Here is a 17,462-nt window from a genome sequence, read left to right as displayed (position 1 = left end):
TTTCTGATAGGTTAAGACTTCTACTATAAAAGGGGAATACTTGCAGCACCCCAGGGAGATTGCAGGGACCAGGACAGTGACCAGCGCTGGTTATGCAATAGTCTGCAGAGAAAGAGAGAAAGACAGCAGGAACGGGGATCCCTGATTGAGAGAAAGCACCTGGAAGACAGTAAGCACTGAACTGAGGAACTGGTGACTGTTTGCTGCCTGTAGACTACAGAGTGGGATTGTGCTACAGCGCCAAGGATCCAGACCCAGCAGCGCATCCGAGAGATCATTGGCACCAATGTGTAAGTGAGGCCGGTCTCAGTAAAGGCACTATGTGTGCACACCACTAGGAACCACAGAATTAGCCAGTAGCCTGCTGCAGGTGGAAACTGGGACCTGTTTGAACATTTGAGTACCTGTTATAAGTTATTTACCTAAACACTCGAGTTTGGACTAAAGAGAGTCATTTTGATCATATTTGAGCCTGCTTTCTCAACGACACTTATACCGGGATTCATCTCAAGTACGTTCCTGGTGTTTCGGGAAGAGTTAACCTGTTACAGACAACCAATGTTTCTATGTGATTTGCCTGTCTGGATTATGAGACTGATTTTTGTGCTGCATTATTGATGGTGTTTTGCTGGCACTGTTATTATTTCATGCTGAATACCAAGTACTCCGGTTCCTTACTGTGTATAGAGTACTAATAATCCCAGGACTTAGTTAGCCATGATTAGTGATGGGTGATTCTATGGTAACAGTTCATTTGCTTACTTGTTGTTATATTATATTACGCACTTTCATTCCTCTGTTCATAAATGAACCTTGCATATTTTTGTAACTCTTTTTGCTGCATCGTATCCTGAATCGGCGTCACAGCTGCCCCCTTGTGATGCATTACAGCCAATCAGGCTATTCACATGAACATTTCTGGGGGACCCTTGTGATGCATTACAGCCAATCAGGCTATTCACATGAACATTTCTGGGGGACCCTTGTGATGCATTACAGCCAATCAGGCTATTCACATGAACATTTCTGGGGGACCCTTAGTGCAGGTGGAAATAGGACATAGAGCATGGATCCCAAAGGCAGGATACATTGTACTGGTGGTTATTTCAGTGATACAATAGACATTAGCGGTACATCCTCCTGAACTCGAGATACAGTTTAGAATGCCGCAGCACCGCACACAACTCCCCCGTGACTCTGCTATGGCTCGCCGGCTCTGGCCGGAACAAGTTACAGTTTCTTACATAAGCATGGGCCTGTCTACTTTTCCAAAAAATAAACAGCCACTTAGTTACACTGCCGGCCCCTTGAGTTAAACAATCTCTCAATTATGTTGTAGGCTGTTTTACTCCTTCCCCCCATTAATTACCATTAAGCCTCTGGTGGCTTTGTGGACATGACACTTGGTGTCTGTTTAAACCTCACAGTCCTTGTGGTTGTTTCACACAACAGAGCAGCAAATAACCGGTAGACTCAATGTTAGACCATCCGGCACCCCTGTCAGGTCAGGAGGCTCCGAGTATTCTGGCACAGTCCATGTGACTTTGATTCCAAACTTTCAGCTATTTGCAAAAAAAACCCAAAACAAAAAAGAACAATTTAAAGGGCTATGCCAGTTACGCAAAGTTGCTACATAGTATCCAAAAGTTAAAGTTTGCAGTGCGGTTCTGCTTTAGATTTTGTGTCTGTACCCTCTCCTGGTACGTCAGAGGTGTTTATTCCCAGCCCTGGATAGGACTTGTAGGCATAGGTCTCCCATAAGTCATATCCAGGGCAACCCCATATAGGATATGACTCCCGCGCTGCAGGTCGGGTTTGCTCAGTAGGTATGTCCAGGGATGGCTTTTTTCTCTTCAGCTCTCCGGACTGGATTGCTGACCAACAGTTGGTCAGTACTTAGTGGGGATATGAACAGGAAGGAAGTACAGAGTGGGGAATTGTGTGACACGTAGTTTTAAGCTGCACATCGGCAGAGATATGTCGGCCATCTTGAAAAATAGTGATGCAGGGAAACATCAGAAACATCAGGATAAGAAGTTCATGTTTGATTTACACCCATAACCAGCTGTGCATAAACATGGCGCAAACACCTTTTCATGTCTGTTTTTTTTTTGTTTTTTTTTTAAATACCCCTTTAAATAGTTCAATACAGCTAACATAAGAAGTAGTTTCTCCAAATTCTACACAGAATCCCACATTTAATGACTCCTGCAGTCTCAGAATTATCCAACCCCTTCATTACAAGCATCTTTAGTAGAGCACCTTTTGCAGTTATGACCTGCTGCAAACATGATGCATAGCCAGACTCCGGCTTCTGACAGCTTTCGTAGCCCATTCCTCATAGGCAATACCCTCCATTTCACTGATATTATTGGGTTTGCCTGCCACAGCTGCCTTCTTCACAGCCAAGCAAAGATTTCCATTTGGGTTTAAGTGAGTCTACTGTGACACCCATTCCAGAATCTTTGAGGACTTCTTCTGAAACCAAGGCTTGGTGGACTTTGAGGTATATTTGGGATCGTTGTCCTGTTGGAGGGTTCAATGACGCCCACGTTTCAGCTTCCTCACAGAAGGCATGACATCTTTTCCTACGATGTCTTAATACTTGACTGAATCCATTTTGCCCTTCATACGATGCAGGTTTCCTGTGCCAAAGGAAGCAGAGCGGCCCCGGAGTGCCAACGAGCCACCACCATGCTACGCTGTAGGCAGGGGGTTTTCTTCAGCGTATGCTTCATTCCTCCTTCAGACGTACCGATCTATAGGTCCGAAAAGTTCCAGTTTTGTTTCATCGCTCCATAGAGTAGAATTCTAAACCGTCTATTTCTTATTTCTATGGTTTAGACTGGAGCTGACTTTCCTTATGCTTTTAGGTCAGTAGAGTTGTACGTCTTGGAGTTTGGGTAACAAGACCTCCAGCATTTAGTATCCTACTTCACAAACGAAAAACCTCAGTTCCTACTGCCACCAAGTCTTGCTGGACGTCTTCTGCAACCATTCGAAGATTTTTGACCCTCTGCCTCCTCAGAAGTCTGCTTGCAGCCAGTGATAGCTCCCTCTTTCTGCCGTGTTGAGGTAGTGTAGCCAGTCTTCCTATCATTCTGAACTTGTGAGCTATGCTGCAGCCATATTGAAGTTGAAGAATATCCAGCAGAGGCTTGGGGAAAAGTTAAAAAGAGCTTTATTCCAATCCAATAAAACAGAATCCTATACAGCAATCAGCCAAACGCTTTACGCATTTTGGCGCATAGCCTTAGTAATAACCTATTCGCCGAAATGCATAAACCGTTTGGCTGGTTGTTATATGGGATTCTGTTTTATTGGATTAGAATAAAGCTCCTTTTAACTTTTACTCAAGCCTCTGCTGGATATTCTTCAGCTTCAATGCTATTTGGCAGCTGACTCCATGTAGATCCTTGCACAGGTGTGGAGAAGGAAGCAGTTAGCTGGATGTCTATGTCTCTAGACTGGCAGCCGCTTCCAAATGTATCTCTAGAATTATTCAGTGCCTTTGCTATCTTTTTGTATCCTTTTCCTTGTTTGTGAAACACAATGATCTCTTCTGTTTTTGGGCTGCTCTCTTACATACTACTAACACACAGTCAAAAGTCACAGTCAGCAAAGCCCTTGCCAGTGCAGGTATTGTATGTGTTTTATCTCAAGCACACCTGATGCAATTAATGAACCCCTTGATTAGTTGCATCAGGTGTGCTTTTATGAAGGATTCTTTTCAGGGGATGCAGTAGTCATTAAAAGTGGCATTTTGTGTTGAATATAGAGAAGCCACTTGTTATATTAGTTGTTTGGAGCTATTTTAATTTGTAAATTTGGCAAATAAACCTAATTTGCATTGGGGGTTACATACAATCATACAATTTTGATTGCAACTGTACATCTCAGTTACATCAGTATCCTACATGGCTCTGTCCCACTACCTACACTCTGAGGTAGCTAACGAACTACATGCCTCCATTCAGAGGAAACAGGCAGGAGTTCATAGCCTCCCAACCTTCTCCTCCTAGATTGCAAGAGCAGGAGCTTTAAACCCTTACATGTGCAGCGCTTGGTCATAATTGGGTTAACTGAGTCTCCCCTGGCATTGTTCATAGCCCTATACAACTCCCTGTGTCCAAAAGTAGGATGACAGGTCCCCTTTAAGTGCAGAGCTGTGTTGGGTAACCTCTAGAGATCGAACACAATTCATTTAGCCTAATCTTATGATAAAAAACGGACGTTGTGGTTGAGCGCGGCCTGACATCACGTCAGCTATACGGTATTATTTGTATTTGATTTTTAATAGGCGCAGTAGATGACACCGCTGCAGATGTAAAGCCGCACGTGTGAAGCCAATTAACATTCTGCCTTCTTTAGATAACAGCCGGCCATTATTACTGAGACACCGCCATAGAATTCCAATTAACTGATGGGAGAATATTACCCTTATATCTTCCAGTAGATATATAGACAGTAATGGCAGCACAATATAAATGCTCGTACCGACCTGGTATTGATCGGCTCTCCATGGTGCAGGCAGGGCCCAAAGGCTGCAAGCAAAACTGTGGGAATTGGATAACAATGGTGGAAAAAACAGTCATTATGTGTGATCATTAAATTACAGGGACACTAGGAATTTGTCTTCATGATTGAGATCTATATTGGTGTCCAGTAGGGGGCAGTGTCTGGGGATGTAGTTCCCCTCAGTTTATTGGATCAATATCTGAATGAGTTTGGAAAGCGACAAGTGAAATGTGTTTAGAACAGTTGGCATTTCCTCTTCTGCACTCTGCATGGCGGATTATAAGTATCCTACCGGCACCCACCAGTAGGGGGAGTCACAGAAAGCAGATTTATACATGCCATTAAGGCCGCCTGCAGACGAGCGGGTCGGATCCGGCTGTGAGGATTCTCGCCCCGGGACCTGACCCAAGTGCCTGCAGAGAGCAGCGCGTACTCACCCGCGCCCACGGCTCCGGCTGTTTGACGTGCCTGCTTGCCGGGCAGCCGGCGCATGCGCAGACCGGTGCCAGCGGCCAGGCACTGATGTTTCTGTGCGGGGCTCTGCAAGCCCCGCAGAAAAATAGGACTGCTGCGGTTTGTTTGCCGCGTGAGATTTCGCGCGGACAAACCGCGGCTGTCTGCCTAGGATTGCCGCCGCGGAATTTCTGCCCGTCTGTAGTCTGTAGGCGGCCTAAATGAAATAAAAACACTGCAGTGAACTCTGTAGCTGTATATGGGCCAATTCCCGTATTTTTGGGCTGTGCGCTAGGTGTTCCACAAGCACGCTGCACCATGGTAGCCTATGAGGCTATTCACATGCACAATGCTTCGCATGGACCGATCCCTGCATAACCTATTATCATCCTTTTTCGTGGACAAGAATATGACATGCGATGCGCAGTGTCCATGGAGACCAGACGGCACGTGGACGGGTGTCCCTCACCCCCCAAAACTCGGTATTTCATACGCCGGTCTACGTAAATTGTGCACCTGCGTTCCTGCGACAAATGTGTTAAGAGGCACAAGATCCTTAACGCTTTCCAATCCAATTTGTATCCTGGTTTTCCTAGGGGGCTTACTCTTTTTCTGCTGTTATACAACAGCGCTATCTGCTGGCTAAAGCCAGTACTGCATCAGCTGACACATTGGATAGGCTCCGACAGCAGAGAGGCTGGCAATATACAGTAAGAGAACCCCGACGGACGTCTTCCAACATCGAAGCTGTACAGCCTTAAATCATAATGTCTTTAGACATCAGACAGAGGATTGGAAAGGGTTAATACATTAGCTGCCTCTGGCCGACACTGACACCAGCTTCGGAATGGCGTAGGTTCCTGCTATAATGTACAGACGTTTCTGGCCGCACCCATAATGCTGGGCCACAGCCAATCCTAATATCCTCCAATACATCTCTGCACTCTTGCATCATGTGACCCCCAACGTTCAATTAGCAGGAGGGGTACTGCATCTGTCAGCGGTCATGTGATGCAGCCGCCGTCTGATGTCATATCCCCCCATCGCTAATAGCAGAGTATGGGAGGAATGTTGGTGGTTGCATCTTATGAATGTTGCTGGCAGCTTCTTCCACACTCCTTCTACACCATAGGCGCCTCCATCTTCAGTTAACCCCTTAATCATGCGGCAATGTTTTTTTTTCTTCATTTTCGGTCTTTCCTCTCCTCTTTCAAAAAAATCATAACTCTCTAATTTATCCATCAACGTAGCAGTCTGAGGGCTTGTTTGGGGCAGAGCGAATTGTATTTTCATGTTACTGTTTAATGTACCGAGAATCTTAAAAAAATACTCTAAGTGGAGTGGAATAGAAAAAATGCAATTTCGCCATCTTGGGGGGGAGGGGCTTGTTACTGCGGTGTACAGACTGCAGCAAAAATGACGTGATAACTTTATTTTATGGGTCGGTACGATTACTAACATGCCACCATTTATGTGTTTTTTTGGAGGGGGGGGGGTGGCAGTACTATTTAAAAAAAAAAATCTTTGGAAAAGCATGAGATCATTTTCTGCCGCCATCTTCTGACAGCCATAACTTTTTTATTTTTCCATCGACGGAGTTGTGCGAGGACTCGTTTTTCGTAGGAAATCCTGTTTGTTTCCATTGATACCATTTCACCATTTTCTAGTACATACGACTTTTTGATCGCTTTTTATTCCATTTTTTTCTTGGAGACAGGTTGACCAAAAATCTCAATTCTGGTATTTTTTTCTCTGACCACATTCACCATGCGGAATAAATAATGCATTACTGATTTGGTGCGCATTCCAACTAGCGGATTTTACGCCGGCCGGTGATCCCTCTGCACTGTGACAGCCCTTCAGATATTTGCAGACCGCTATTAAGTCTCCTCTCAGCCTTCTCTTCTGCTAAACATTCCCAGATCCTTTAACCGTTCCTCATAGGACATGATTTGCAGACCGCTCACCATCTTGGTAACTCTTCTCTGAACTTGCTCCAGTTAGTCTATGTCTTGTATAAAGTGGGGTGCCCAGAACTGGACCCAGTATTCCAGATGAGGTCTGACTAAGGAAGAGTAGAGGGGGATAATGACCTCATGTGATCAAGACTCTATGCTTCTCTTAAAGGGGTTGTCCCGCGCCGAAACGGGTTTTTTTTTTTTTTGTCAATAGCCCCCCCGTTCGGCGCGAGACAAACCCGATGCAGGGGTTTTAAAAAAAAAAACGGATAGTACTTACCCGAATCCCCGTGCTCCGGTGACTTCTTACTTACCTTGCGAAGATGGCCGCCGGGATCTTCACCCACGGTGGACCGCAGGTCTTCTCCCATGGTGCACCGTGGGCTCTGTGCGGTCCATTGCCGATTCCAGCCTCCTGATTGGCTGGAATTGGCACACGTGACGGGGCGGAGCTACGAGGAGCAGCTCTCCGGCACGAGCGGCCCCATTCAGAAGGGAGAAGACCGGACTGCGCAAGCGCATCTAATCGGGCGATTAGACGCTGAAATTAGACGGCACCATGGAGACGAGGACGCCAGCAACGGAGCAGGTAAGTGAATAACTTCTGTATGGCTCATAATTAATGCACAATGTACATTACAAAGTGCATTAATATGGCCATACAGAAGTGTATAACCCCACTTGCTTTCGCGGGACAACCCCTTTAATACATCCCAGAATTGTGTTTGCCTTTTTGGCTGCTGCATCACATTGTGGGAGTCGATGTCAGCTGTCAAAGGCAGCTAACACCTGCATTGTATGGAGCGAAATCGCCCCCCATCCCGCTCCATGTAAACCCTGAACCTCCATCTAGTAGCACATTGAACCTCCCTTGGCCTTCAGAACCGTAACAATTCATTGTGAAATAGATTCGACTAGATGTTGAAGTTGTTATGCAGGCATTTCGGCCCCTGTGGACGTAGTGTGACCGTAGTTTTACGCAATAGGTTTGAAACAAATCGGTTTCACATGATTAAACTTAACAAGGGGATTTAGCAATGAGCTATTGACTCTGATGTTCTATCACATATGGAATGCCTTAGGCGTGAGCAAACACTGGCCTCTATTCCTCCACCTACCCATGTTTCCTCGAAAATAAGTCAGTGTCTTATATTAATTTTTGTTCAAAAAGGGTTAACTTTTTTACATGTATAGCTGCCTGGACACTATTTAAATTGACTTTTTTAATTAACTGTTAGCAGGGCTTAATTTTGGAGTAGGGCTTATATTTCAGGCATCCTCAAAAAGCCTGAAAAATCATTTTGCATCCTCAAAAATTCTGGAAAATCATGCTATGTCTTATTTTCAGGGAAACAGGGTAGTAGTTATAATGACTTAACAGGGCACGGTTTAACCAAGATAGTATAAGCCCTGTGTAATTACTGCCTTTATGTTGTCCTTAGCAGAGTGAACAAACCTGAGCCTGCTCAACACCGAGAGTCTAATAGTACGGCCTCTCTGAACAGTCCGGCTGCTTGTGGAACGCTCTGCAGTACACAGCAAGGTGAATGAAGGCAGCAACAGCTCTGAGCTGAGATCAGTGGTGGTCGGCCACTGAGAAGGTAAAGTTCAGACGCTGTACAGCCACTAAATGCGTCCTTTGTAGCATTTGCAAGTTCCTGTGAGATATGGCACCACTGCTTCTTTTCTCTCTGGCAGCACCAGATGGGCTTATCTAAAAACCCTGGTGCCCCGCTGCTCTAGGCTCTCTTACGGAGACTTTTCTTCTCCACCCTCAGCATCTTCCTCTCTGCTCAGGTACCCGTCTCCTTCTAACCCTTCGATCAGCTGCGTAGAATTGGGGGATCTCACTTCTCCTGAGCTACTCCAAAATGTACTATGTTACCAGTCCTCTCAGAGTGTGCTCAAAAAGCCTGTTCCTCCACTTTATGGCCAGGCGACCTGAAGACCACCAATCTGAAAATTGTCCAGGTTAAAACAATCCAGAGGTGTTATTATACAAGCTGGCCACTAGATTTACTGTAAACATCAATTTTTACCTTACCCTTAATTTGTCAGCTATAACAATACCTTGTGCGTTTTTCATATATCCCAACATGGTAGCCCCCTTACACAGACAGGAAAACATTGTGCAGTTACCACAAATTGCAGTACTTGGTGGGGGCTTACATAATCTGACCAGCTGACAGGAAGGGTTCATCAATTCATGCTGCTTGCACCAAATTCTGACCTCAGCAGCATGGTGCAACGGAAATCTGGATTCATCTGACCAAGTGATGTTTTTCTACTTCTCAGTAATCCAGTTTTATGCTCTTCTGCCCACTGCAGTCTCGCCTTTCTGTTTCTCTTATGCCTGAGGAAGAACCCAGAGAGGTTCGAAAGCTTGCATTAACATCATGTATTTTTGTTGGCCATTAAAGGGTATCATATCTACAAGATCACTTGGTTTCTCTTACTGGGAGCAATCACATCTTAGACAGCAATGGCGCTGGAACTGTTCTGTTATATCCCATACATGCTAAGGAACGAGGAGCTGTGTGCTTGGATATGCTAGTCGGGGCACCAGCATCGCATGCATCGGCTGCAATTTACTTGACTTTGTACCTACTTGACATCCTACTCTGATTTCTCTTGTCAGCTAGTCTAGCACTGATGGCCAGAACTCGTTCAAAGTCACTCACATCACTCAATCTTCCCATCTAATGTGGTTTTACATTAAGGCCTCTTTCACACGAGTGAATATCGGCCACCGTTTTCACGGCCGTCCGATATACGCTATCATCTGGAGCGTAGAAGCTCGTGAACGGGCGCACAAATCTAACATTTATGCACCTTATTCAGATGGCATGGGTCACGGTACATATACGCCGAGGCTGCCATGCCACTTCCTCTTCCACTTCCATCCTCCTCACCGTCTCACCTCCTCTCTCCTTCCCTCCGCTGATTGCAATGGCAAAGGCGGGATGGGGCGGAGCTAAGCGCCGCCCCGTCCTGCCCATCCCATTGCAATCAGCTAGAGGGGAGGAGAGAAGAGGGAGGGAGTTTAGCAGTCACGCTGCTAAACTCCCTCTCATCTCCCTTCTCTGGCCGCTGTCATTAGCTCCCATAGGAGCCCAGGCAGCGGCCGACGTATTCCAACCCAAAAGATAGTTCCAGGACTATCTTTTGGGCCCGACGTAAAACCGCCCGGCACTATATTAGTTGGCTGTGCGCTTTTACGCTACGGGAATACGGCCACGTGATCTGATGCATTGGATTCCAATGCATCAGATCACAGTGTATATCGGCCGACCGTGAAAACGGCGGCCCGATATACGCTCGTGTGAGAGAGCCCTGAGACTGATCAACGGAAAACTTATCATGTCCCTAATAAAGCGTCCGGTCAGTGTATAATATAGAGTTTTTCATTACCTGTTTATTTCAGATGCGTATCCCAGGCCAAGTGCATTAACAGCAGTTACGGTTGCAGTTCGAGAAGTAAAGGGATGCGTCTTTAGTAGACTGCTGGTCCCATAAATTAAATGGCGCAGGTAGGAACTGAAAAACTTATCGGCACCAAGGGGCAAAGTTGGCTGTAAAACAAGAAAATAGCAATATTATCACCTGAACCTGATCTCACCTTTAAGCCATTAATTAAGTTTGCTGCATTTTTAATTAAATCTCCTGATGGCGCCGTCCCCTAAAAGCTCCAGGAGGCTGACATGGAGGTGTACGAGGGGCCACGGTCAGGACAGCCCCCGGGTTGCTCACTCCGTCTGTTGGGAACGCTTCATCTGATGGATTCCAGAATTCACAATGTGCCTCTTAATTGCATGTTAATTTGTACAGCGGCGGCTCCTGTTGTGACAGGTAATACGTTATGATTCGGATGGAACGAGCCTTTTAACATTCAGTTCAGCGGTGATCACACTCTGCGGGTCTCAATATTTGCATTTTTATATCCCATCTCCTGGTTTTTAATTCTGTTTTTCATTCCCTCGCATGCCAGGATGCAGCCGTTCCAGCTAGGCAGGGAGGCCTCCGTCTGGCAAATTGTCCTTCAATGTCCAACCTGTTTGTGCTGGGCTGAGAGGCTGAGCCTGGGAGCAAAAACACTCAGCGGCCTCCAAAGATTCTTTACTTATTTAACCAATTAGGGGCTGGCCATAGAGATTAGATTTCAGTCTCAGGGTTGGTTATCCTATTCCTTTGCTTTTATAGCCTGGTGGTCACTTACCTCTCTACTAGTAGAAAGTCCCAGGCGGCGACTGCAATCTCTATATATAGGGCCAAATGCACAAGGCTGGGTCGGATTCCACAGCGGGATCCGACCCGGTGCCCGGCCAGAGTTCCCTACTTACCTGTCCGGATCGGTGTCTGGATGGGTCGTGGAATGGACGGCTTCCATTGACTTCAATGGAAGCTGTCCGTGCGGAATCCGCGCTCAAATAGAGCGTGCTGTGACTTTCCAACCACAAACGGAAAATCGCAATTGATATCGGCTCGTGGACATGGAAAAGTGATTTTTAATAGGATGCTATGGGTAGTATTTGCTGCGAAATCCGGAGACGGACGCCCCGATTCCTCAATGCAAATACGCCCATGTGCATCAGGCCTAATTCTCCAGGCTCAGGAAGATTAATCAGTGGATTAGGAATCATCGTTATAACACAAAGGCGTCAGCTATTTCCAATACACCAAATACTCAGGGCAGACCAACGCGGAGGTTCCCTTGTTTTTTGCCCCATCGGCCTACTTTTGTAGACACTGGTGGAACTTTTTTAAAAGCCTCCGCAGACTTTTCTTTTATTCTTAGCGCATATAATTAAAATATTTCCCGGTAAACAACATTCCAATGAAGTTTGCTGTAGAAAAACAGCCGGTCACCGAACTCTGATGAAAGATGTCTAAAGGGAAATCTTTGTGGCCCATAGCAACCAATCACAGCACAGCTTTCATTTTACCCCAGCCGTATAAGAACTGAAAACTGCGCTGTGATTGGTTGCTATGGGCAACAAAGAGACTTTTATTTAGGCAGCTTCCATAAGAGTGTGGTGCCGGCCCATATTTTCGTTGCCCACACTGTAGATGCTATGGTGATGGTGAGTGAGTGTGAGACATAATGTTTAGTTACATAATGCATCCAGATGAGGGTAGAGTTGTTTTGATAAAAACCCGCACCACATCAGGCCAAGATGTATATATTAGATGCTCTATTTAAATTTTATAAGTCTAGTTGGTGCAGGCGTTAAGTTAGATGGCAATCTGTGTGGAAAGTTTTGGCGCTGTCCCCTCCTTTATAAGAAAAAAAGATATATATTACACTGATAGGCAGTCTGCTTTTATTCTGCCTGTGCAGAGAGATGGCAGTGCAGCATCCGAGCGGAGGCGCGCCAATGTGGGGGAGACCGTGGGTAAACAAGATGGATGTCATGGGTGGCTCTGTGAACTCTCCCTGCAATGGCGGCAGAGGGCCCGGCTCGGTCTCACACAGTGGCAAAAGGCTTACTACAGTTAGCAATTATCAGCAGTGATTTGTCACGTGACGCCAGTACCTCTTCCTTAGTGGACCCATAAGGTTAATGAAGAAATAATTGACTTGAGTCCTGGTAGCTTTGATTCGCAAATTGGAAGTACTCAGCTTTTAGTAACATACAGAAACGACAGGTACAGTTCATCAGTAATGGCAGAGGTATTGCTTTGCATAGACGATAATGTTGCTCCAAATTCCAGATCAGTACAATACAGTTTAAACTTCAATGCTCTCTCTCTTTGCATTTAAAGGTTACTCGGTGAGAATTCCCACAGTCCTAGTTATCTGAGGGTTGATTTCTTGAAGACTACTGTGCAGTTAATGAAGTTATTTTAGAGTTGGGCCTCTTACACTTTCCCTGGTTTTACTTTTATCAGGGGCTCATGCAACTCACTATTGTGTAGATGGGTCCCAATCTTTTTCCTCCACATTGTGCTACATTTGAAAGCTTGTAAAGACTCGTTCCTGACTCCGAACAATGTTAAACCTCTCCACACTGCGGTGCAGCTCCTCTCACGTCCTCCGACAACAACCTCCTCACTATTCCCTCTAACTCCACCTTCACTTCCTGTCTACTCTCCTGCACTTTCTCTCCCAACTCCTCCCAATGTCCTGCCTCACCCTGCTTATTTTTCTGCTCTTGGCTCTGACCCTTCTCCCCCTACCAATGAGGGATTGAATGACACGCAGCCAATCAGCAGCCAGCTGTTGCCAAGTAGTTAGCTTAAGCTCGTGAAGAAAAGGGGAAAATCAGGGTCTTTCAGATGTATGACACATTCTATTTGTCAATATGAGCACATAGCCAGGTGCTGTAGGACTTGTGACTGTGTGGCTACCCTGTAGGTCCTCCCGGGCCACTACAGCTGCATACCCACAGCTCAGTGAATAAATGCTGTACCAAAACCAAGCTCAAACCATAAATACAGCACCAAAACCAAACTCAGTGCATTAATGCAGCACCATAACCAAGCTTAGTACATAACTGCAGTTGCAGAATTAATCAATTGTCTTGCGGGGCACCAATGGGCTGACAGCAGCGCCTCAGAGCATCAGAGACAAGGAGACAGAGCCAGGAGGAGGAGGATTCATGTACAACCACACAATGCTGCTGCACAGAGAAAGAAGATAATCTAGCTGGGCAGACCTAAGGAGCTATAATACAATTATGTGGCCCATTATCCCATCAGGTCACGTCAAGTCAACTTGAACAATGGGTTGGTGGTCCATATGCCATGTTGGCTTCACCAAGAATGTCCACAATGAGTTAGACTGCACTGACCGCTCAGCCAATTTAGCGACCGCAGGGGGGTAGCAGTCCGTTTCTTGTCCCTCTATGAGGAACATTGATTTTAAGTTGATCATATTCAGACCATATATAGTTTGCACTCTGTGTCCCATAGAGAGCATGCTGCCATGACTTTTTTAAAGGATGACACTTGATGGATTTTTAAGGCTACATGAGTTGATGCAGTAAGTAGCTCTTATAGCCCTTTTGCTGTCTGTCAAGAAACATTGCATAGACTTAGACTCGCAGATATCTCAGGGCCAGACTTGTTGGCATATGCCTACAGGCTAATACCCTATGCAAAGACTTCTTGGTAATATATTCCAGGATTGAAATGCAGCTTCTATTATTACGCCCCTCATTGTTACATTTTTAGTAGGTGACAAGATTGTTTGCGGCATACAGTCAACTTCTACGGGTGCTATGCACATCATTCCCTTTATAATGGAGGAAGAAGTAGCCTGGGGGTGAGGCCTCATGCACACAGCCATCGTATGATTCTTTAGGGTTGTGTCTACAGCTTTGAGTTTGAAATTTAAGTAGAAATGCGCAAATGTTCACCTCTTAAAAAAAAAAAAGAATAAAGTGGCAATATGAGGAGGGTAGGATAAGAAGGTAGGCATAATGGGCACTGGCCTATGGGCACCGCACCTTTTAGGGGCCCTGTGACAATGTATTAAAATCATATTGATTTGATCTTGAAAGAAAATCACAATCAAGCTTTCTTACATTGTTACCAAAAGATGGAAAAAATGAATCAACTCAAAGAAACGAAAACTGTTCATCCAAGGCTCCATAGAGAAAATATTGTATTAATGTAATGTACTCATTACCAACATAAACCACATAAACCAGAGACTTCAGGTTCACAATGCAGCTCGTCTCTTACAAGCACATCTGTCAGCTGTAAGTGTCAATGCAACCTACATACGTGTAATGTACAGCAGTGATGGCCACTCCATCTAGTGGCTGACGTGTACACGGCACTACTTGGTTCAATGTTATCCCACTAGAGCGAGTGCATGAGACACCCTGAGACACAAAGCTTTCTGTTAGGCCGGCTGTCCACGGGCGATGCGGTATGCCGCGGCGAAGCTCCGCCGCAGGAGCCGCCGCCTGGGAGCAGGAGCCGCCGGCGAATCTCATATCTAATAGATAGGCTGACTGCGGAGAATTGGGGCAATTCGCAGCAATGATTCTCCGCTCGTGGACAGGTGCCGGCGCTTTCCATAGCAATGCTATGGAAAGCGTAGGCCGGCGTGATTCGACGGCGGTTTACCGCAAACAAACCAGCGTGGACAGGGGGCCTATGTGTGTTGTGAGTTACCGTCAACTCCAGATCCTGGTAGAATGTCTGCGAATAGAAGCTTCCAGAACGCTGACGAGTAGCCATACCCGACATCTCTGTTACTTAACTTTTCTGAGTTTTAATGAAGTTTAATTAACTTTACGTCGGATCTCTTCTGTGACAAAGTGGATCTATCTTGTTCAGCTCTTGTGTAATCAGCGTCCCCAAATGTTATGACAGCGTTAAGGATTTATAGTCGTCTCGTGCCCGCAGGCGATACCGGGGAACAAAGCTTCTCCAAGTTCATACTGCTGATAATGGTCATTGACCTTCAGTCACACAAGAACAACTGAACTCGTTTGCCATTGTGGCCACTAATTATGGCGTCTTGTGAAAGGCAGACTTCTGAGATATCGAAGATTGTACAACAAACGATTGAGGAAGCTGAATATTAAAGTGTTTCTAGTCTTTTAAGATTAATACTTTTACATTTTTTGTTTAATAATATTGTAAGATTCTTTACAAATATTTGATACTTTGTGTTTAATAACATTTTATTGTAATTTGTTTAGTACCAATAATAATCGTTGATGCATGCCTTGTGTGATAAGATTAGTTTAAGGGTGCCTACACACTAGCAATATTTTTTTCTAGCGATGTGAGAAAACTCTGCAATATTGCTCATTGTTTTCAGTGGGTTCGGTGGCAGCAGTGCCAGCCCCACTGAAAACATAGGGAGTACATCACAGACTTCTGCCACAGCTGTGACTGCTATGGCAGAAGTCCATGATGCTATCCCATTGATTACAGTGGGGTCGGCACTGCTGCAAACCCATTAAAAGCAGCGGGTTGCAGACAACCCCCACAGCGATGATTCAATGAATTCATGAATGGCTGAGCGCTGCCTGTGATTGGCTGAGCGCTCAGCCAATGAGACCAGCATTTTTTGCGGGCGGAGATTTTTCAATCCCTGGCCTCCAGAACACAGAAGAAGATCGCCGTGCCGGAGAGAAGAGACAGCTCTTCTAGGTGAGTATAATTAATTTTTTTTACTTCTTTTTACAGCTAGGGATGATTTTCAGGGAAGGGCTTATATTTCAAGCCTTTCCTCGTAAATCATCACTGCAGGGGTTGCCTGTAACCCACTGCTTTCAATGGGGCCGCAGCAGTGCCGACCCCATTGAAAGCAATGGGATAGCATCACAGACTTCTTCCACAGCTGTGATAGCTGTGGCAGACAATTCCTTCATCCCGCGGTCCCCATGCTTTGATATCATGTCTGATTCGACTTTTGTCTAAATACTTGTAGTCAAAAATCAGAGATCTTCAGTTATGCTAAAAATTCCGGTCACACAAATTCCTGCGTATAAATGCAAGTGCTCGATGGTCTGACATTTAAAGCATCCATCTAGCCTTCTGTACCATAACTTCATTGCAACATCCAAGAATCTTCACATATAAACACACTCAGTTCAATTATCTGCAGACCAGTAGTGAATAGTCGTGCCAGCCATAGACCGCCATATCGTCCGCATTATCAGAGCATGCAGCGGCTCTTGTAGTCCGCGGTACAGTAGGCGCTGCTTACACATTAATTACTAAGATGTTTGCTCGCGCTCCGCTCTCCGTTGGCAGCTCACACATCTTGTACTATTCTTGCAGTCATCTGAGTATTGTTATATTATCGTACTATTTACTCCACAAGGACCTGGAATGTTCAGATGTGTTTCCAGCCCGTAATGTTCCAGAGCAGGTAATTGCGCTGTGTAATTCTCAGGAAGATCTCTAATTTCCAGATTGCAGCTGTGATTGTGCGGAAATGAGCTTGGATGTGTAGCATAATGTAAAGTGCAGATTGTTGATCTGAGACACAGAAGAGTAATGCCTCGTTAGCTCAACGTCTAGACACCAGCTCCGAAAAATAAAAGAGCCAGTGTCATCTAATATAAAGGAAGCCAGCAGTCAGCGCTCCGGAGGACCGGCCTCCGTCATTTACTGTACCTCTATTGTCTGCAGATTGCTGCCGTGGTAAACCTTGTATCGTCTTTAGGTCCCAGAAACACAGAAGAGTCCTTAAAAGTAAAAACATCTAAAAACTCCACCTTCAATAGCCAGAAAGAAGTTTGGAATCACTCGTTGCATTTAATAATGATGGCCAAGGTTGGGGGTGTCTTGAATTAGAGAGTCTTAGTAAGCCCCATCTTTCCTGAACGAAGCTTGACAAGCATAGAGCAGATTTCCCAAACCGCCGTGCGCCTCTCAGGCCCGTTGGGTTGTGGCATATGCCCGGGTTTCCTTGGTACTGACGTCGGCTCTTATGATGGTTATTGCTTTCGGTTCTTGGCTTTGCATGAGACGACCATCGTCTGAACAGTCTCGAAATAGTCTGTAAAGCGTACAGGCAACTCTTGTTTTTACTCAGAACGATTGTTTTCCAATTTCACGGTC

The sequence above is a fragment of the Eleutherodactylus coqui genome, chromosome 10 (assembly GCF_035609145.1).
Source record: "Eleutherodactylus coqui strain aEleCoq1 chromosome 10, aEleCoq1.hap1, whole genome shotgun sequence".
NCBI classification, from domain to species: domain Eukaryota; kingdom Metazoa; phylum Chordata; class Amphibia; order Anura; family Eleutherodactylidae; genus Eleutherodactylus; species Eleutherodactylus coqui.
Note: the sequence above shows the minus strand (reverse complement) of the source record.